Source organism: Ascaphus truei (assembly GCF_040206685.1).
Source record: "Ascaphus truei isolate aAscTru1 chromosome 2 unlocalized genomic scaffold, aAscTru1.hap1 SUPER_2_unloc_1, whole genome shotgun sequence".
NCBI classification, from domain to species: domain Eukaryota; kingdom Metazoa; phylum Chordata; class Amphibia; order Anura; family Ascaphidae; genus Ascaphus; species Ascaphus truei.
Window position 1 is genome coordinate 24,218 of NW_027453815.1, and position 22,646 is coordinate 46,863.

A 22,646-nucleotide genomic window follows, 5' to 3' on the forward strand; every position below is an offset into this window, starting at 1 on the left:
CCCACTAACACCAGTCTAAAACCAAGAACACATTCTAGGAAACTATTGAGATGATAATATTGATAGTTGCCAAACGCCTGACGAATATGATGAGAATCGCGTGGCAATGAATAGTGTACAAGTTTGATTACTTCCATATATTTCTTTGTAACCGTTTGCTCCCATCCTGCGGTTTCCCAGCTCCAGGCAGAAAAAATCCTACTCTGAGACAAAGTGGCCTTCGTCCAAGGTACTGTTTCCAAAGGGTAGACATTAAATAACCCGACTTCTAAACGCCTTATACAAAGCCCTAGTGCTGGGTGTGCCGGCTTCCAGAAAAGAGTATCCATCTCTGACCCATAGAATACGTCCCTCCCACCTCAGGGTGACACAGAGGGACCCAGGACTCATGGAATATGTCCCTCCCACCTCAGGGTGACACAGAGGGACCCAGGACTCATGGAATATGTCCCTCCCACCTCAGGGTGACACAGAGGGACCCAGGACTCATGGAATGTCCCTCCCACCTCAGGGCGACACAGAGGGACCCAGGACTCATGGAATATGTCCCTCCGACCTCAGGGTGACGCATAGGGAACCATTACTCATTGAGTCTGTCCCTCCCACCTCAGGGTGACACAGCGGGAACCAGGACTCATAGAATATGTCCCTCCCACCTCAGGGTGACACAGCGGGAACCAGGACTCATAGAATATGTCCCTCCCACCTCAGGATGACACAGAGGGACCCAGGACTCATTGAGTCTGTCCCTCCCACCTCAGGGCGACACAGAGGGACCCAGGACTCATTGAGTCTGTCCCTCCCACCTCAGGGCGACACAGAGGGACCCAGGACTCATTGAGTCTGTCCCTCCCACCTCAGGGCGACACAGAGGGACCCAGGACTCATTGAGTCTGTCCCTCCCACCTCAGGGCGACACAGAGGGACCCAGGACTCATTGAGTCTGTCCCTCCCACCTCAGGGCGACACAGAGGGACCCAGGACTCATTGAGTCTGTCGCTTCCCCTGCAGGGTGACAGACAGGGGGATAGGACCCGTCCTCACCCTTTTCAGGGTGTCAATATTCTGTAAGATCTCGGGGTTAGAGACTCAGAATCCAATGCAAACAGTAAATAAAAGCTCTGCAGCGTCACCTGGGAGAGCAGAGCATCGCGACACCCCCACTCAGGGCGTCACAGGACGCAGCGCGACCCTCCGACTCAGGGACACAGGCTGGTCACAGGCCGGTCACAGGACGCAACGCGACACCGCGACCCTTCGACTCAGGGCGGTCACAGGACGCAGAGCAGCGCGACACTGCGACCCTCCGACTCAGGGACACAGGGCATTCAACGGATGCAGAGCGATACCGCGAGCCTCTGACTCAGGGACTCAGGGCGGTCACAGGACGCAGAGCAGCGCGACACTGCGACCCTCCGACTCAGGGCGGTCACAGGACGCAGAGCGACAACGTGACCCTCTGACTCAGGGACAAAGGGAGGTCACGGGACGCAGCGCGACACCCCGACCCCCCTGACTCAGGGACACCGGGCGGCCACAGGACGCAGAGCAGCACGACCCTCCGACTCGGTGACACAAAGTCAGGCAGAGCAGCAGAGGCGGTCACTGGTAGCTGGTCACAGAGAACAGAGCTACAAAGTTGGTAAAAACAGACGGTCAGAAAAAGCAGAGAAGGATGATCGCAGAGCAGGGAATAATAATCAGCAGAGCGAGGAACCGGTGAGAGGAGCGGGGAATAATAATCAGCAGAGCGAGGAACCGGTGAGAGGAGCAGGGAATAATAATCAGCAGAGCGAGGAACCGGTGAGAGGAGCAGGGAATAATAATCAGCAGAGCGAGGAACCGGTGAGAGGAGCAGGGAATAATAATCAGCAGAGCGAGGAACCGGAGAGAGGAGCACTGAATAATAATCAGCAGAGCGAGGAACCGGTGAGAGGAGCAGGGAATAATAATCAGCAGAGCGAGGAGCCGGCGAGAGGAGCAGGGAATAATAATCAGCAGAGCGAGGAGCCGGCGAGAGAAGCGGGGAATAATAATCAGCAGAGCGAGGAACCGGTGAGAGGAGCGGGGAATAATAATCAGCAGAGCGAGGAACCGGTGAGAGAAGCGGGGAATAATAATCAGCAGAGCGAGGAACCGGTGAGAGGAGCAGGGAATAATAATCAGCAGAGCGAGGAACCGGTGAGAGGAGCGGGGAATAATAATCAGCAGAGCGAGGAACCGGAGAGAGGAGCACTGAATAATAATCAGCAGAGCGAGGAGCCGGTGAGAGGAGCGGGGAATAATAATCAGCAGAGCGAGGAGCCGGCGACAGGAGCGGGGAATAATAATCAGCAGAGCGAGGAGCCTGAGAGAGGAGCGGGGAATAATAATCAGCAAAGCGAGGATCCGGCGAGAGGAGCGGGGAATAATAATCAGCAGAGCGAGGAGCGGGGAATAATAATCAGCAGAGCGAGGAGCCGGCGAGAGGAGCGGGGAATAATAATCAGCAGAGCGAGGAGCCGGCGAGAGGAGCGGGGAATAATAATCAGCAGAGCAGGGAATAATAATCAGCAGAGCGAGGAGCCGGCGAGAGGAGCGGGGAATAATAATCAGCAGAGCAGGGAATAATAATCAGCAGAGCGAGGAGCCGGCGAGAGGAGCGGGGAATAATAATCAGCAGAGCGAGGAGCCGGCGAGAGGAGCGGGGAATAATAATCAGCAGAGCGAGGAGCCGGTGAGAGGAGCGGGGAATAATAATCAGCAGAGCGAGGAGCCGGCGAGAGGAGCGGGGAATAATAATCAGCAGAGCGAGGAGCCGGCGAGAGGAGCGGGGAATAATAATGAGCAGAGCGAGGAGCAGGCGAAAGGAGTGGGGAATAATAATCAGTAGAGCGAGGAGCCGGCGAGAGGAGCGGGTAATAATAATCAGCAGAGCGAGGAGCCGGCGAGAGGAGCGGGTAATAATAATCAGCAGAGCGAGGAGCCGGCGAGAGGAGCGGGTAATAATAATCAGCAGAGCGAGGAGCCGGCGAGAGGAGCGGGGAATAATAATCAGCAGAGCGAGGAGCCGGAGAGAGGAGCGGGGAATAATAATCAGCAGAGCGAGGAGCCGGTGAGAGGAGCGGGGAATAATAATCAGCAGAGCGAGGAACCGGTGAGAGGAGCGGGGAATAATAATCAGCAGAGCGAGGAACCGGTGAGAAGAGCGGGGAATAATAATCAGCAGAGCGAGGAGCCGGTGAGAGGAGCGGGGAATAATAATCAGCAGAGCGAGGAGCCGGCGAGAGGAGCGGGGAATAATAATCAGCAGAGCGAGGAGCCGGAGAGAGGAGCGGGGAATAATAATCAGCAGAACGAGGAGCAGGGAATAATAATCAGCAGAGCGAGGAGCCAGTGAGAGGAGCGGGGAATAATAATCAGCAGAGGGAGGAGCCGGCGAGAGGAGCGGGGAATAATAATCAGCAGAGCGAGGAGCCGGCGAGAGGAGCTGGGAATAATAATCAGCAGAGCGAGGAGCAGGGAATAATAATCAGCAGAGCGAGGAGCCGGCGAGAGGAGCGGGTAATAATAATCAGCAGAGCGAGGAGCCGGCGAGAGGAGCGGGGAATAATAATCAGCAGAGCGAGGAGCAGGGAATAATAATCAGCAGAGCGAGGAGCCGGAGAGGGGAGCGGGGAATAATAATCAGCAGAGCGAGGAGCCGGCGAGAGGAGCAGGGAATTATAATCAGCAGAGCGAGGAGCCGGTGAGAGGAGCGGGGAATAATAATCAGCAGAGCGATGAGCCGGCGAGAGAAGCGGGGAATAATAATCAGCAGAGCGAGGAGCCGGTGAGAGGAGCGGGGAAAAATAATCAGCAGAGCGAGGAGCCGGCGAGAGGAGCGGGGAATAATAATCAGCAGAGCGAGGAGCCGGAGAGAGGAGCGGGGAATAATAATCAGCAGAGCGAGGAGCCGGAGAGAGGAGCGGGGAATAATAATCAGCAGAGCGAGGAGCCGGTGAGAGGAGCGGGGAATAATAATCAGCAGAGCGAGGAGCCGGCGAGAGGAGCGGGGAATAATAATCAGCAGAGCGAGGAGCAGGGAATAATAATCAGCAGAGGGAGGAGCCGGTGAGAGGAGCGGGGAATAATAATCAGCAGAGGGAGGAGCCGGCGAGAGGAGCGGGGAATAATAATCAGCAGAGCGAGGAGCCGGCGAGAGGAGCTGGGAATAATAATCAGCAGAGCGAGGAGCCGGCGAGAGGAGCGGGGAATAATAATCAGCAGAGCGAGGAGCCGGTGAGAGGAGCGGGGAATAATAATCAGCAGAGCGAGGAGCCGGCGAGAGGAGCGGGGAATAATAATCAGCAGAGCGAGGAGCCGGCGAGAGGAGCGGGGAATAATAATCAGCAGAGCGAGGAGCCGGCGAGAGAAGCGGGGAATAATAATCAGCAGAGCGAGGAGCCGGCGAGAGGAGCGGGGAATAATAATCAGCAGAGCGAGGAGCCGGCGAGAGGAGCGGGGAATAATAATCAGCAGAGCGAGGAGCGGGGAATAATAATCAGCAGAGCGAGGAGCCGGAGAGAGGAGCGGGGAATAATAATCAGCAGAGCGAGGAGCCGGTGAGAGGAGCGGGGAATAATAATCAGCAGAGCGAGGAGCCGGCGAGAGGAGCGGGGAATAATAATCAGCAGAGCGAGGAGCCGGTGAGAGGAGCGGGGAATAATAATCAGCAGAGCGAGGAGCCGGAGAGAGGAGCGGGGAATAATAATCAGCAGAGCGAGGAGCCGGTGAGAGGAGCGGGGAATAATAATCAGCAGAGCGAGGAGCCGGCGAGAGGAGCAGGGAATAATAATCAGCAGAGCGAGGAGCCGGAGAGAGGAGCGGGGAATAATAATCAGCAGAGCAGGGAATAATAATCAGCAGAGCGAGGAGCCGGAGAGAGGAGCGGGGAATAATAATCAGCAGAGCGAGGAGCCGGAGAGAGGAGCGGGGAATAATAATCAGCAGAGCGAGGAGCCGGAGAGAGGAGCGGGGAATAATAATCAGCAGAGCGAGGAGCCGGCGAGAGGAGCAGGGAATAATAATCAGCAGAGCGAGGAGCCGGAGAGGGGAGCGGGGAATAATAATCAGCAGAGCGAGGAGCAGGGAATAATAATCAGCAGAGCGAGGAGCCGGAGAGGGGAGCGGGGAATAATAATCAGCAGAGCGAGTAGCAGGGAATAATAATCAGCAGAGCGAGGAGCCGGCGAGAGGAGCGGGGAATAATAATCAGCAGAGCGAGGAGCCGGCGAGAGAAGCAGGGAATAATAATCAGCAGAGCGAGGAGCCGGCGAGAGAAGCAGGGAATAATAATCAGCAGAGCGAGGAGCCGGTGAGAGGAGCGGGGAATAATAATCAGCAGAGCGAGGAGCCGGCGAGAGGAGCAGGGAATAATAATCAGCACAGCGAGGAGCCGGTGAGAGGAGCGGGGAATAATAATCAGCAGACCGAGGAGCAGGGAATAATAATCAGCAGAGCGAGGAGCCGGAGAGAGGAGCGGGGAATAATAATCAGCAGAGCGAGGAGCCGGTGAGAGGAGCGGGGAATAATAATCAGCAGAGCAGGGAATAATAATCAGCAGAGCGAGGAGCCGGAGAGAGGAGCGGGGAATAATAATCAGCAGAGCGAGGAGCCGGCGAGAGGAGCGGGGAATAATAATCAGCAGAGCGAGGAGCAGGGAATAATAATCAGCAGAGCGAGGAGCCGGAGAGGGGAGCGGGGAATAATAATCAGCAGAGCGAGGAGCCGGCGAGAGGAGCAGGGAATTATAATCAGCAGAGCGAGGAGCCGGTGAGAGGAGCGGGGAATAATAATCAGCAGAGCGAGGAGCCGGCGCGAGGAGCGGGGAATAATAATCAGCAGAGCGAGGAGCCGGCGAGAGGAGCGGGGAATAATAATCAGCAGAGCGAGGAGCCGGCGAGAGAAGCGGGGAATAATAATCAGCAGAGCGAGGAGCCGGCGAGAGGAGCGGGGAATAATAATCAGCAGAGCGAGGAGCCGGCGAGAGGAGCGGGGAATAATAATCAGCAGAGCGAGGAGCCGGCGAGAGGAGCGGGGAATAATAATCAGCAGAGCGAGGAGCCGGCGAGAGAAGCGGGGAATAATAATCAGCAGAGCGAGGAGCCGGCGAGAGGAGCGGGGAATAATAATCAGCAGAGCGAGGAGCCGGCGAGAGGAGCGGGGAATAATAATCAGCAGAGCGAGGAGCGGGGAATAATAATCAGCAGAGCGAGGAGCCGGAGAGAGGAGCGGGGAATAATAATCAGCAGAGCGAGGAGCCGGTGAGAGGAGCGGGGAATAATAATCAGCAGAGCGAGGAGCCGGCGAGAGGAGCGGGGAATAATAATCAGCAGAGCGAGGAGCCGGTGAGAGGAGCGGGGAATAATAATCAGCAGAGCGAGGAGCCGGAGAGAGGAGCGGGGAATAATAATCAGCAGAGCGAGGAGCCGGTGAGAGGAGCGGGGAATAATAATCAGCAGAGCGAGGAGCCGGCGAGAGGAGCAGGGAATAATAATCAGCAGAGCGAGGAGCCGGAGAGAGGAGCGGGGAATAATAATCAGCAGAGCAGGGAATAATAATCAGCAGAGCGAGGAGCCGGAGAGAGGAGCGGGGAATAATAATCAGCAGAGCGAGGAGCCGGAGAGAGGAGCGGGGAATAATAATCAGCAGAGCGAGGAGCCGGAGAGAGGAGCGGGGAATAATAATCAGCAGAGCGAGGAGCCGGCGAGAGGAGCAGGGAATAATAAACAGCAGAGCGAGGAGCCGGAGAGGGAAGCGGGGAATAATAATCAGCAGAGCGAGGAGCAGGGAATAATAATCAGCAGAGCGAGGAGCCGGAGAGGGGAGCGGGGAATAATAATCAGCAGAGCGAGTAGCAGGGAATAATAATCAGCAGAGCGAGGAGCCGGCGAGAGGAGCGGGGAATAATAATCAGCAGAGCGAGGAGCCGGCGAGAGAAGCAGGGAATAATAATCAGCAGAGCGAGGAGCCGGCGAGAGAAGCAGGGAATAATAATCAGCAGAGTGAGGAGCCGGTGAGAGGAGCGGGGAATAATAATCAGCAGAGCGAGGAGCCGGCGAGAGGAGCAGGGAATAATAATCAGCACAGCGAGGAGCCGGTGAGAGGAGCGGGGAATAATAATCAGCAGACCGAGGAGCAGGGAATAATAATCAGCAGAGCGAGGAGCCGGAGAGAGGAGCGGGGAATAATAATCAGCAGAGCGAGGAGCCGGTGAGAGGAGCGGGGAATAATAATCAGCAGAGCAGGGAATAATAATCAGCAGAGCGAGGAGCCGGAGAGAGGAGCAGGGAATAATAATCAGCAGAGCGAGGAGCCGGTGAGAGGAGCGGGGAATAATAATCAGCAGAGCGAGGAGCAGGGAATAATAATCAGCAGAGCGAGGAGCCGGCGAGAGGAGCGGGGAATAATAATCAGCAGAGCGAGGAGCCGGCGAGAGAAGCAGGGAATAATAATCAGCAGAGCGAGGAGATGGCGAGAGAAGCAGGGAATAATAATCAGCAGAGCGAGGAGCCGGTGAGAGGAGCGGGGAATAATAATCAGCAGAGCGAGGAGCCGGTGAGAGGAGCGGGGAATAATAATCAGCAGAGCGAGGAGCCGGTGAGAGGAGCGGGGAATAATAATCAGCAGAGCGAGGAGCCGGAGAGAGCGGGGAATAATAATCAGCAGAGCGAGGAGCCGGAGAGAGGAGCGGGGAATAATAATCAGCAGAGCGAGGAGCCGGTGAGAGGAGCGGGGAATAATAATCAGCAGAGCGAGGAGCCGGTGAGAGGAGCGGGGAATAATAATCAGCAGAGCGAGGAGCCGGCGAGAGGAGCGGGGAATAATAATCAGCAGAGCGAGGAGCCGGAGAGAGGAGCGGGGAATAATAATCAGCAGAGCGAGGATCCGGAGAGAGGAGCGGGGAATAATAATCAGCAGAGCGAGGAGCCGGCGAGAGGAGCGGGGAATAATAATCAGCAGAGCGAGGAGCCGGAGAGAGGAGCGGGGAATAATAATCAGCAGAGCGAGGATCCGGAGAGAGGAGCGGGGAATAATAATCAGCAGAGCGAGGAGCCGGCGAGAGGAGCGGGGAATAATAATCAGCAGAGCAGGGAATAATAATCAGCAGAGCGAGGAGCCGGCGAGAGGAGCGGGGAATAATAATCAGCAGAGCGAGGAGCCGGCGAGAGGAGGGGGGAATAATAATCAGCAGAGCGAGGAGCCGGCGAGAGGAGCGGGGAATAATAATCAGCAGAGCGAGGAGCCGGCGAGAGGAGCGGGGAATAATAATCAGCAGAGCGAGGAGCCGGCGAGAGGAGCGGGGAATAATAATCAGCAGAGCGAGGAGCCGGTGAGAGGAGCGGGGAATAATAATCAGCAGAGCGAGGAGCCGGCGAGAGAAGCGGGGAATAATAATCAGCAGAGCGAGGAGCCAGCGAGAGAAGCGGGGAATAATAATCAGCAGAGCGAGGAGCCGGCGAGAGGAGCGGGGAATAATAATCAGCAGAGCGAGGAGCCGGTGAGAGGAGGGGGGAATAATAATCAGCAGAGCAGGGAATAATAATCAGCAGAGCGAGGAGCCGGCGAGAGGAGCGGGGAATAATAATCAGCAGAGCGAGGAGCCGGCGAGAGGAGCGGGGAATAATAATCAGCAGAGCGAGGAGCCGGCGAGAGAAGCGGGGAATAATAATCAGCAGAGGGAGGAGCCGGCGAGAGGAGCGGGGAATAATAATCAGCAGAGCAGGGAATAATAATCAGCAGAGCGAGGAGCCGGCAAGAGGAGCGGGGAATAATAATCAGCAGAGCGAGGAGCCGGCGAGAGGAGCGGGGAATAATAATCAGCAGAGCGAGGAGCCGGCGAGAGGAGCGGGGAATAATAATCAGCAGAGCGAGGAGCCGGCGAGAGAAGCGGGGAATAATAATCAGCAGAGGGAGGAGCCGGCGAGAGGAGCGGGGAATAATAATCAGCAGAGCAGGGAATAATAATCAGCAGAGCGAGGAGCCGGCAAGAGGAGCGGGGAATAATAATCAGCAGAGCGAGGAGCCGGCGAGAGGAGCGGGGAATAATAATCAGCAGAGCGAGGAGCCGGCGAGAGGAGCGGGGAATAATAATCAGCAGAGCGAGGAGCCGGCGAGAGGAGCGGGGAATAATAATCAGCAGAGCGAGGAGCCGGCGAGAGGAGCAGGGAATAATAATCAGCAGAGCGAGGAGCCGGCGAGAGGAGCGGGGAATAATAATGAGCAGAGCGAGGAGCCGGCGAGAGGAGCGGGGAATAATAATGAGCAGAGCGAGGAGCCGGCGAGAGGAGCGGGGAATAATAATGAGCAGAGCGAGGAGCCGGCGAGAGGAGCGGGGAATAATAATGAGCAGAGCGAGGAGCCAGCGAGAGGAGCGGGGAATAATAATCAGCAGAGCGAGTAGCCGGCGAGAGGAGCGGGTAATAATAATCAGCAGAGCGAGGAGCCGGCGAGAGGAGCGGGTAATAATAATCAGCAGAGCGAGGAGCCGGCTAGAGGAGCGGGTAATAATAATCAGCAGAGCGAGGAGCCGGCGAGAGGAGCGGGGAATAATAATCAGCAGAGCGAGGAGCCGGAGACAGGAGCGGGGAATAATAATCAACAGAGCGAGGAGCCGGTGAGAGGAGCGGGGAATAATAATCAGCAGAGCGAGGAACCGGTGAGAGGAGCGGGGAATAATAATCAGCAGAGCGAGGAACCGGTGAGAGGAGCGGGGAATAATAATCAGCAGAGCGAGGAACCGGCGAGAGGAGCGGGGAATAATAATCAGCAGAGCGAGGAGCCGGCGAGAGGAGCGGGGAATAATAATCAGCAGAGCGAGGAGCCGGCGAGAGGAGCGGGGAATAATAATCAGCAGAGCGAGGAGCCGGCGAGAGAAGCAGGGAATAATAATCAGCAGAGCGAGGAGCCGGCGAGAGGAGCGGGGAATAATAATCAGCAGACCGAGGAGCAGGGAATAATAATCAGCAGAGCGAGGAGCCGGAGAGAGGAGCGGGGAATAATAATCAGCAGAGCGAGGAGCCGGTGAGAGGAGCGGGGAATAATAATCAGCAGAGCAGGGAATAATAATCAGCAGAGCGAGGAGCCGGAGAGAGGAGCCGGGAATAATAATCAGCAGAGCGAGGAGCTGGTGAGAGGAGCGGGGAATAATAATCAGCAGAGCGAGGAGCAGGGAATAATAATCAGCAGAGCGAGGAGCCGGCGAGAGGAGCGGGGAATAATAATCAGCAGAGCGAGGAGACGGCGAGAGAAGCAGGGAATAATAATCAGCAGAGCGAGGAGCCGGCGAGAGAAGCAGGGAATAATAATCAGCAGAGCGAGGAGCCGGTGAGAGGAGCGGGGAATAATAATCAGCAGAGCGAGGAACCGGTGAGAGGAGCGGGGAATAATAATCAGCAGAGCGAGGAACCGGCGAGAGGAGCGGGGAATAATAATCAGCAGAGCGAGGAGCCGGCGAGAGGAGCGGGGAATAATAATCAGCAGAGCGAGGAGCCGGCGACAGGAGCGGGGAATAATAATCAGCAGAGCGAGGAGCCGGCGAGAGAAGCAGGGAATAATAATCAGCAGAGCGAGGAGCCGGCGAGAGGAGCGGGGAATAATAATCAGCAGAGCGAGGAGCCGGCGAGAGGAGCGGGGAATAATAATCAGCAGAGCGAGGAGCCGGAGAGAGGAGCGGGGAATAATAATCAGCAGAGCGAGGAGCCAGAGAGAGGAGCGGGGAATAATAATCAGCAGAGCGAGGAGCCGGTGAGAGGAGCGGGGAATAATAATCAGCAGAGCGAGGAGCCGGCGAGAGGAGCGGGGAATAATAATCAGCAGAGCGAGGAGCCGGCGAGAGGAGCAGGGAATAATAATCAGCAGAGCGAGGAGCCGGAGAGAGGAGCGGGGAATAATAATCAGCAGAGCGAGGAGCCGGAGAGAGGAGCGGGGAATAATAATCAGCAGAGCGAGGAGCCGGAGAGAGGAGCGGGGAATAATAATCAGCAGAGCGAGGAGCCGGAGAGAGGAGCGGGGAATAATAATCAGCAGAGCGAGGAGCCGGTGAGAGGAGCGGGGAATAATAATCAGCAGAGCGAGGAGCCGGCGACAGGAGCGGGGAATAATAATCAGCAGAGCGAGGAGCCGGTGAGAGGAGCGGGGAATAATAATCAGCAGAGCGAGGAGCCGGAGAGAGGAGCGGGGAATAATAATCAGCAGAGCGAGGAGCCGGCGAGAGAAGCGTGGAATAATAATTAGCAGAGCGAGGAGCCGGCGAGAGGAGCGGGGAATAATAATCAGCAGAGCAGGGAATAATAATCAGCAGAGCGAGGAGCCGGCGAGAGGAGCGGGGAATAATAATCAGCAGAGCGAGGAGCCGGCGAGAGGAGCAGGGAATAATAATCAGCAGAGCGAGGAGCCGGCGAGAGGAGCGGGGAATAATAATCAGCAGAGCAGGGAATAATAATCAGCAGAGCGAGGAGCCGGCGAGAGGAGCGGGGAATAATAATCAGCAGAGCGAGGAGCCGGCGAGAGGAGCGGGGAATAATAATCAGCAGAGCGAGGAGCCGGCGAGAGGAGCGGGGAATAATAATCAGCAGAGCGAGGAGCCGGCGAGAGGAGCGGGGAATAATAATCAGCAGAGCGAGGAGCCGGCGAGAGGAGCGGGGAATAATAATCAGCAGAGCGAGGAGCCGGCGAGAGGAGCGGGGAATAATAATCAGCAGAGCGAGGAGCCGGCGAGAGGAGCGGGGAATAATAATCAGCAGAGCGAGGAGCCGGCGAGAGGAGCAGGGAATAATAATCAGCAGAGCGAGGAGCCGGCGAGAGGAGTGGGGAATAATAATGAGCAGAGCGAGGAGCCGGCGAGAGGAGTGGGGAATAATAATCAGCAGAGCGAGGAGCCGGCGAGAGGAGCGGGGAATAATAATGAGCAGAGCGAGGAGCCGGCGAGAAGAGCGGGGAATAATAATGAGCAGAGCGAGGAGTCGGCGAGAGGAGCGGGGAATAATAATGAGCAGAGCGAGGAGCCGGCGAGAGGAGCGAGGGAATAATAATCAGCAGAGCGAGGAGCCGGCGAGAGGAGCGAGGGAATAATAATCAGCAGAGCGAGGAGCCGGCGAGAGGAGCGGGTAATAATAATCAGCAGAGCAAGGAGCCGGCGAGAGGAGCGGGGAATAATAATCAGCAGAGCGAGGAGCCGGAGAGAGGAGCGGGGAATAATAATCAGCAGAGCAGGGAATAATAATCAGCAGAGCGAGGAGCCGGAGAGAGGAGCAGGGAATAATAATCAGCAGAGCGAGGAGCTGGTGAGAGGAGCGGGGAATAATAATCAGCAGAGCGAGGAGCAGGGAATAATAATCAGCAGAGCGAGGAGCCGGCGAGAGGAGCGGGGAATAATAATCAGCAGAGCGAGGAGCCGGCGAGAGAAGCAGGGAATAATAATCAGCAGAGCGAGGAGCCGGCGAGAGAAGCAGGGAATAATAATCAGCAGAGCGAGGAGCCGGTGAGAGGAGCGGGGAATAATAATCAGCAGAGCGAGGAGCCGGTGAGAGGAGCGGGGAATAATAATCAGCAGAGCGAGGAGCCGGCGAGAGGAGCGGGGAATAATAATCAGCAGAGCGAGGAGCCGGCGAGAGGAGCGGGGAATAATAATCAGCAGAGCGAGGAGCCGGCGAGAGGAGCGGGGAATAATAATCAGCAGAGCGAGGAGCCGGCGAGAGGAGCGGGGAATAATAATCAGCAGAGCGAGGAGCCGGCGAGAGGAGCAGGGAATAATAATCAGCAGAGCGAGGAGCCCGAGAGAGGAGCGGGGAATAATAATCAGCAGAGCGAGGAGCCGGAGAGAGGAGCGGGGAATAATAATCAGAAGAGCGAGGAGCCAGAGAGAGGAGCGGGGAATAATAATCAGCAGAGCGAGGAGCCGGTGAGAGGAGCGGGGAATAAAAATCAGCAGAGCGAGGAGCCGGCGAGAGGAGCAGGGAATAATAATCAGCAGAGCGATGAGCCGGCGAGAGGAGCAGGGAATAATAATCAGCAGAGCGAGGAGCCGGCGAGAGGAGCGGGGAATAATAATCAGCAGAGCGAGGAGCCGGCGAGAGGAGCGGGGAATAATAATCAGCAGAGCGAGGAGCCGGCGAGAGGAGCGGGGAATAATAATCAGCAGAGCGAGGAGCCGGCGAGAGGAGCAGGGAATAATAATCAGCAGAGCGAGGAGCCGGCGAGAGGAGTGGGGAATAATAATGAGCAGAGCGAGGAGCCGGCGAGAGGAGCGGGGAATAATAATCAGCAGAGCGAGGAGCCGGCGAGAGGAGCGGGGAATAATAATGAGCAGAGCGAGGAGCCGGCGAGAGGAGCGGGGAATAATAATGAGCAGAGCGAGGAGCCGGCGAGAGGAGCGGGGAATAATAATGAGCAGAGCGAGGAGCCGGCGAGAGGAGCGGGGAATAATAATGAGCAGAGCGAGGAGCCGGCGAGAGGAGCGGGTAATAATAATCAGCAGAGCGAGGAGCCGGCGAGAGGAGCGGGTAATAATAATCAGCAGAGCGAGGAGCCGGCGAGAGGAGCGGGGAATAATAATCAGCAGAGCGAGGAGCCGGAGAGAGGAGCGGGGAATAATAATCAGCAGAGCAGGGAATAATAATCAGCAGAGCGAGGAGCCGGAGAGAGGAGCAGGGAATAATAATCAGCAGAGCGAGGAGCTGGTGAGAGGAGCGGGGAATAATAATCAGCAGAGCGAGGAGCAGGGAATAATAATCAGCAGAGCGAGGAGCCGGCGAGAGGAGCGGGGAATAATAATCAGCAGAGCGAGGAGCTGGTGAGAGGAGCGGGGAATAATAATCAGCAGAGCGAGGAGCAGGGAATAATAATCAGCAGAGCGAGGAGCCGGCGAGAGAAGCAGGGAATAATAATCAGCAGAGCGAGGAGCCGGCGAGAGGAGCGGGGAATAATAATCAGCAGAGCGATGAGCCGGCGAGAGGAGCAGGGAATAATAATCAGCAGAGCGAGGAGCCGGAGAGAGGAGCGGGGAATAATAATCAGCAGAGCGAGGAGCCGGAGAGAGGAGCGGGGAATAATAATCAGCAGAGCGAGGAGCCGGAGAGAGGAGCGGGGAATAATAATCAGCAGAGCGAGGAGCCGGAGAGAGGAGCGGGGAATAATAATCAGCAGAGCGAGGAGCCGGAGAGAGGAGCGGGGAATAATAATCAGCAGAGCGAGGAGCCGGTGAGAGGAGCGGGGAATAATAATCAGCAGAGCGAGGAGCCGGCGACAGGAGCGGGGAATAATAATCAGCAGAGCGAGGAGCCGGTGAGAGGAGCGGGGAATAATAATCAGCAGAGCGAGGAGCCGGAGAGAGGAGCGGGGAATAATAATCAGCAGAGCGAGGAGCCGGTGAGAGGAGCGTGGAATAATAATTAGCAGAGAGAGGAGCCGGCGAGAGAAGCGGGGAATAATAATCAGCAGAGCAGGGAATAATAATCAGCAGAGCGAGGAGCCGGTGAGAGGAGCAGGGAATAATAATCAGCAGAGCGAGGAGCCGGCGAGAGGAGCAGGGAATAATAATCAGCAGAGCGAGGAGCCGGCGAGAGGAGCGGGGAATAATAATCAGCAGAGCAGGGAATAATATTCAGCAGAGCGAGGAGCCGGCGAGAGGAGCGGGGAATAATAATCAGCAGAGCGAGGAGCCGGCGAGAGGAGCGGGGAATAATAATCAGCAGAGCGAGGAGCCGGCGAGAGGAGCGGGGAATAATAATCAGCAGAGCAGGGAATAATAATCAGCAGAGCGAGGAGCCGGCGAGAGGAGCGGGGAATAATAATCAGCAGAGCGAGGAGCCGGCGAGAGGAGCGGGGAATAATAATCAGCAGAGCGAGGAGCCGGCGAGAGGAGCGGGGAATAATAATCAGCAGAGCGAGGAGCCGGCGAGAGGAGCGGGGAATAATAATCAGCAGAGCGAGGAGCCGGCGAGAGGAGCGGGGAATAATAATCAGCAGAGCGAGGAGCCGGCGAGAGGAGCGGGGAATAATAATCAGCAGAGCGAGGAGCCGGCGAGAGGAGCGGGGAATAATAATCAGCAGAGCGAGGAGCCGGCGAGAGGAGCGGGGAATAATAATCAGCAGAGCGAGGAGCCGGCGAGAGGAGCAGGGAATAATAATCAGCAGAGCGAGGAGCCGGCGAGAGGAGCGGGGAATAATAATGAGCAGAGCGAGGAGCCGGCGAGAGGAGCGGGGAATAATAATCAGCAGAGCGAGGAGCCGGCGAGAGGAGCGGGGAATAATAATGAGCAGAGCGAGGAGCCGGCGAGAGGAGCGGGGAATAATAATGAGCAGAGCGAGGAGCCGGCGAGAGGAGCGGGGAATAATAATGAGCAGAGCGAGGAGCCGGCGAGAGGAGCGGGGAATAATAATCAGCAGAGCGAGGAGCCGGCGAGAGGAGCGGGTAATAATAATCAGCAGAGCGAGGAGCCGGCGAGAGGAGCGGGTAATAATAATCAGCAGAGCGAGGAGCCGGCGAGAGGAGCGGGGAATAATAATCAGCAGAGCGAGGAGCCGGAGAGAGGAGCGGGGAATAATAATCAGCAGAGCGAGGAGCAGGGAATAATAATCAGCAGAGCGAGGAGCCGGCGAGAGGAGCGGGGAATAATAATCAGCAGAGCGAGGAGCCGGCGAGAGAAGCAGGGAATAATAATCAGCAGAGCGTGGAGCCGGCGAGAGAAGCAGGGAATAATAATCAGCAGAGCGAGGAGCCGGCGAGAGGAGCGGGGAATAATAATCAGCAGAGCGAGGAACCGGTGAGAGGAGCGGGGAATAATAATCAGCAGAGCGAGGAACCGGTGAGAGGAGCGGGGAATAATAATCAGCAGAGCGAGGAGCCGGCGAGAGGAGCGGGGAATAATAATCAGCAGAGCGAGGAGCCGGCGAGAGGAGCGGGGAATAATAATCAGCAGAGCGAGGAGCCGGCGAGAGAAGCAGGGAATAATAATCAGCAGAGCGAGGAGTCGGCGAGAGGAGCGGGGAATAATAATCAGCAGAGCGAGGAGCCGGCGAGAGGAGCAGGGAATAATAATCAGCAGAGCGAGGAGCCGGAGAGAGGAGCGGGGAATAATAATCAGCAGAGCGAGGAGCCAGAGAGAGGAGCGGGGAATAATAATCAGCAGAGCGAGGAGCCGGCGAGAGGAGCGGGGAATAATAATCAGCAGAGCGAGGAGCCGGAGAGAGGAGCGGGGAATAATAATCAGCAGAGCGAGGAGCCGGTGAGAGGAGCGTGGAATAATAATTAGCAGAGCGAGGAGCCGGCGAGAGGAGCGGGGAATAATAATCAGCAGAGCAGGGAATAATAATCAGCAGAGCGAGGAGCCGTCGAGAGGAGCGGGGAATAATAATCAGCAGAGCGAGGAGCCGGCGAGAGGAGCGGGGAATAATAATCAGCAGAGCGAGGAGCCGGCGAGAGGAGCGGGGAATAATAATCAGCAGAGCGAGGAGCCGGCGAGAGGAGCGGGGAATAATAATCAGCAGAGCGAGGAGCCGGTGAGAGGAGCGGGGAATAATAATCAGCAGAGCGAGGAGCCGGCGAGAGAAGCGGGGAATAATAATCAGCAGAGCGGGGAGCCGGCGAGAGGAGCGGGGAATAATAATCAGCAGAGCGAGGAGCCGGTGAGAGGAGCGGGGAATAATAATCAGCAGAGCAGGGAATAATAATCAGCAGAGCGAGGAGCCGGTGAGAGGAGCAGGGAATAATAATCAGCAGAGCGAGGAGCCGGCGAGAGGAGCAGGGAATAATAATCAGCAGAGCGAGGAGCCGGCGAGAGGAGCGGGGAATAATAATCAGCAGAGCAGGGAATAATAATCAGCAGAGCGAGGAGCCGGCGAGAGGAGCGGGGAATAATAATCAGCAGAGCGAGGAGCCGGCGAGAGGAGTGGGAATAATAATCAGCAGAGCGAGGAGCCGGCGAGAGGAGCGGGGAATAATAATCAGCAGAGCGAGGAGCCGGCGAGAGGAGCGGGGAATAATAATCAGCAGAGCGAGGAGCCGGCGAGAGGAGCGGGGAATAATAATCAGCAGAGCGAGGAGCCGGCGAGAGGAGCGGGGAATAATAATCAGCAGAGCGAGGAGCCGGCGAGAGGAGTGGGGAATAATAATGAGCAGAGCGAGGAGCCGGCGAGAGGAGCGGGGAATAATAATCAGCAGAGCGAGGAGCCGGCGAGAGGAGCGGGGAATAATAATGAGCAGAGCGACGAGCCGGCGAGAGGAGCGGGGAATAATAATGAGCAGAGCGAGGAGCCGGCGAGAGGAGCGGGGAATAATAATGAGCAGAGCGAGGAGCCGGCGAGAGGAGCGGGGAATAATAATCAGCAGAGCGAGGAGCCGGCGAGAGGAGCGGGTAATAATAATCAGCAGAGCGAGGAGCCGGCGAGAGGAGCGGGTAATAATAATCAGCAGAGCGAGGAGCCGGCGAGAGGAGCGGGGAATAATAATCAGCAGAGCGAGGAGCCGGAGAGAGGAGCGGGGAATAATAATCAGCAGAGCGAGGAACCGGTGAGAGGAGCGGGGAATAATAATCAGCAGAGCGAGGAGCCGGCGAGAGGAGCGGGGAATAATAATCAGCAGAGCGAGGAGCCGGAGAGAGGAGCGGGGAATAATAATCAGCAGAGCAAGGACCCGGTGAGAGGAGCGGGGAATAATAATCAGCAGAGCGAGGAGCCGGCGAGAGGAGCTGGGAATAATAATCAGCAGAGCGAGGAGCCGGCGAGAGGAGCTGCGAATAATAATCAGCAGAGCGAGGAGCAGGGAATAATAATCAGCAGAGCGAGGAGCCGGCGAGAGGAGCGGGGAATAATAATCAGCAGAGCGAGGAGCAGGGAATAATAATCAGCAGAGCGAGGAGCCGGAGAGGGGAGCGGGGAATAATAATCAGCAGAGCGAGGAGCCGGCGAGAGGAGCAGGGAATAATAATCAGCAGAGCGAGGAGCCGGCGAGAGGAGCAGGGAATAATAATCAGCAGAGCGAGGAGTCGGCGAGAGGAGCGGGGAATAATAATCAGCAGAGCGAGGAGCCGGCGAGAGGAGCGGGGAATAATAATCAGCAGAGCGAGGAGCAGGGAATAATAATCAGCAGAGCGAGGAGCCGGAGAGAGGAGCGGGGAATAATAATCAGCAGAGCGAGGAGCCGGTGAGAGGAGCGGGGAATAATAATCAGCAGAGCGAGGAGCAGGGAATAATAATCAGCAGAGCGAGGAGCCGGAGAGAGGAGCGGGGAATAATAATCAGCAGAGCGAGGAGCCGGCGAGAGGAGCAGGGAATAATAATCAGCAGAGCAGGGAATAATAATCAGCAGAGCGAGGAGCCGGCGAGAGGAGCGGGGAATAATAATCAGCAGAGCGAGTAGCCGGCGAGAGGAGCGGGGAATAATAATCAGCAGAGCGAGGAGCCGGCGAGAGGAGCGGGGAATAATAATCAGCAGAGCGAGGAGCAGGTGAGAGGAGCGGGGAATAATAATCAGCAGAGCGAGGAGCCGGCGAGAGGAGCGGGGAATAATAATCAGCAGAGCGAGGAATAATAATCAGCAGAGCGAGGAGCAGGAGAGAGGAGCGGGGAATAATAATCAGCAGAGCGAGGAGCCGGCGAGAGGAGCGGGGAATAATAATCAGCAGAGCGAGGAGCCGGCGAGAGGAGCGGGGAATAATAATCAGCAGAGCGAGGAGCCGGCGAGAGGAGCGGGGAATAATAATCAGCAGAGCGAGGAGCCGGCGAGAGGAGCGGGGAATAATAATCAGCAGAGCGAGGAGCCGGCGAGAGGAGCGGGGAATAATATTCAGCAGAGCGAGGAGCCGGCGAGAGGAGCGGGGAATAATAATCAGCAGAGCGAGGAGCCGGCGAGAGGAGCGGGGAATAATATTCAGCAGAGCGAGGAGCCGGCGAGAGGAGCGGGGAATAATAATCAGCAGAGCGAGGAGCCGGCGAGAGGAGCGGGGAATAATAATCAGCAGAGCGAGGATCCGGCGAGAGGAGCGGGGAATAATAATCAGCAGAGCGAGGATCCGGCGAGAGGAGCGGGGAATAATAATCAGCAGAGCGAGGAGCCGGAGAGAGGAGCGGGGAATAATAATCAGCAGAGCGAGGAGCCGGTGAGAGGAGCATGGAATAATAATTAGCAGAGCGAGGAGCCGTCGAGAGGAGCGGGGAATAATAATCAGCAGAGCGAGGAGCCGGCGAGAGGAGCGGGGAATAATAATCAGCAGAGCGAGGAGCCGGCGAGAGGAGCGGGGAATAATAATCAGCAGAGCGAGGAGCCGGCGAGAGGAGCGGGGAATAATAATCAGCAGAGCGAGGAGCCGGTGAGAGGAGCGGGGAATAATAATCAGCAGAGCGAGGAGCCGGCGAGAGAAGCGGGGAATAATAATCAGCAGAGCGGGGAGCCGGCGAGAGGAGCGGGGAATAATAATCAGCAGAGCGAGGAGCCGGTGAGAGGAGCAGGGAATAATAATCAGCAGAGCGAGGAGCCGGCGAGAGGAGCAGGGAATAATAATCAGCAGAGCGAGGAGCCGGCGAGAGGAGCGGGGAATAATAATCAGCAGAGCAGGGAATAATAATCAGCAGAGCGAGGAGCCGGCGAGAGGAGCGGGGAATAATAATCAGCAGAGCGAGGAGCCGGCGAGAGGAGCGGGGAATAATAATCAGCAGAGCGAGGAGCCGGCGAGAGGAGCGGGGAATAATAATCAGCAGAGCGAGGAGCCGGCGAGAGGAGCGGGGAATAATAATCAGCAGAGCGAGGAGCCGGCGAGAGGAGCAGGGAATAATAATCAGCAGAGCGAGGAGCCGGCGAGAGGAGTGGGGAATAATAATGAGCAGAGCGAGGAGCCGGCGAGAGGAGCGGGGAATAATAATCAGCAGAGCGAGGAGCCGGCGAGAGGAGCGGGGAATAATAATGAGCAGAGCGAGGAGCCGGCGAGAGGAGCGGGGAATAATAATGAGCAGAGCGAGGAGCCGGCGAGGGGAGCGGGGAATAATAATGAGCAGAGCGAGGAGCCGGCGAGAGGAGCGGGGAATAATAATCAGCAGAGCGAGGAGCCGGCGAGAGGAGCGGGTAATAATAATCAGCAGAGCGAGGAGCCGGCGAGAGGAGCGGGTAATAATAATCAGCAGAGCGAGGAGCCGGCGAGAGGAGCGGGGAATAATAATCAGCAGAGCGAGGAGCCGGAGAGAGGAGCGGGGAATAATAATCAGCAGAGCGAGGAACCGGTGAGAGGAGCGGGGAATAATAATCAGCAGAGCGAGGAGCCGGCGAGAGGAGCGGGGAATAATAATCAGCAGAGCGAGGAGCCGGAGAGAGGAGCGGGGAATAATAATCAGCAGAGCGAGGACCCGGTGAGAGGAGCGGGGAATAATAATCAGCAGAGCGAGGAGCCGGCGAGAGGAGCTGGGAACAATAATCAGCAGAGCGAGGAGCCGGCGAGAGGAGCTGGGAATAATAATCAGCAGAGCGAGGAGCAGGGAATAATAATCAGCAGAGCGAGGAGCCGGCGAGAGGAGCGGGGAATAATAATCAGCAGAGCGAGGAGCAGGGAATAATAATCAGCAGAGCGAGGAGCCGGAGAGGGGAGCGGGGAATAATAATCAGCAGAGCGAGGAGCCGGCGAGAGGAGCAGGGAATAATAATCAGCAGAGCGAGGAGCCGGCGAGAGGAGCAGGGAATAATAATCAGCAGAGCGAGGAGCCGGCGAGAGGAGCGGGGAATAATAATCAGCAGAGCGAGGAGCCGGCGAGAGGAGCAGGGAATAATAATCAGCAGAGCGAGGAGCCGGAGAGAGGAGCGGGGAATAATAATCAGCAGAGCGAGGAGCCGGTGAGAGGAGCGGGGAATAATAATCAGCAGAGCGAGGAGCAGGGAATAATAATCAGCAGAGCGAGGAGCCGGAGAGAGGAGCGGGGAATAATAATCAGCAGAGCGAGGAGCCGGCGAGAGGAGCAGGGAATAATAATCAGCAGAGCAGGGAATAATAATCAGCAGAGCGAGGAGCCGGCGAGAGGAGCGGGGAATAATAATCAGCAGAGCGAGTAGCCGGCGAGAGGAGCGGGGAATAATAATCAGCAGAGCGAGGAGCCGGCGAGAGGAGCGGGGAATAATAATCAGCAGAGCGAGGAGCAGGTGAGAGGAGCGGGGAATAATAATCAGCAGAGCGAGGAATAATAATCAGCAGAGCGAGGAGCAGGAGAGAGGAGCGGGGAATAATAATCAGCAGAGCGAGGAGCCGGCGAGAGGAGCGGGGAATAATAATCAGCAGAGCGAGGAGCCGGCGAGAGGAGCGGGGAATAATAATCAGCAGAGCGAGGAGCCGGCGAGAGGAGCGGGGAATAATAATCAGCAGAGCGAGGAGCCGGCGAGAGGAGCGGGGAATAATAATCAGCAGAGCGAGGAGCCGGCGAGAGGAGCGGGGAATAATATTCAGCAGAGCGAGGAGCCGGCGAGAGGAGCGGGGAATAATAATCAGCAGAGCGAGGATCCGGCGAGAGGAGCGGGGAATAATAATCAGCAGAGCGAGGATCCGGCGAGAGGAGCGGGGAATAATAATCAGCAGAGCGAGGAGCCGGCGAGAGGAGCGGGGAATAATAATCAGCAGAGCGAGGAGCCGGCGAGAGAAGCGGGGAATAATAATCAGCAGAGCGGGGAGCCGGCGAGAGGAGCGGGGAATAATAATCAGCAGAGCGAGGAGCCGGTGAGAGGAGCGGGGAATAATAATCAGCAGAGCAGGGAATAATAATCAGCAGAGCGAGGAGCCGGTGAGAGGAGCAGGGAATAATAATCAGCAGAGCGAGGAGCCGGCGAGAGGAGCGGGGAATAATAATCAGCAGAGCAGGGAATAATAATCAGCAGAGCGAGGAGCCGGCGAGAGGAGCGGGGAATAATAATCAGCAGAGCGAGGAGCCGGCGAGAGGAGCGGGGAATAATAATCAGCAGAGTGACAAAACCAAAAGAAGTGTGACTTACAGCGCACACACCCGCATGGCGCGCGTTGGGCACACACTCGCAGGGCGCGCGCTCGGCACACACTCGCAGGGCGCGCGCGCGCGCTCGGCACACACCCGTAGGCGCGCGCGCGCGCGCTCGGCACACACCCGCAGGGCGCGCGCTCGGCACACACCCGCAGGGCGCGCGCTCGGCACACACCCGCAGGGCGCGCGCGCGCTCGGCACACACCCGCAGGGCGCGCGCGCTCGGCACACACCCGCAGGGCGCGCGCGCTCGGCACACACCCGCAGGGCGCGCGCAGCGCGCGCTTGGCACACACCCGCAGGGCGCGCGCGCGCGCGCGCGCGCTCGGCACACACCCGCGCGCTCGGCACACACCCGCAGGGCGCGCGCTCGGCACACACCCGCAGGACGCGCGCGCGCTCGGCACACAACCGCAGGACGCGCGCGCGCTCGGCACACAACCGCAGGACGCGCGCGCGCTCGGCACACACCCGCAGGGCGCTCGCGCGCGCTCGGCACACACCCGCAGGGCGTGCGGCACACACCCGCAGGGCGCGCGGCACACACCCGCAGGGCGCGCTCGGCACACACCCGCAGGGCGCGCGGCACACACTCACAGGGCGCGCTCGGCACACACCCACAGGGGGCGCACGCTCGCCGCACACCCACAGAGAGCGCGCGC

General features: G+C 57.4%; 1 protein-coding gene across 2 annotated transcripts in view; it reads right to left on the reverse strand.

Annotated features, from left to right (window-relative positions):
* Positions 1-22,646, reverse strand: part of LOC142473257 (uncharacterized) — a 56,100-nt gene that overhangs the window by 19,206 nt on the left and 14,248 nt on the right. The window lies entirely within an intron of this gene.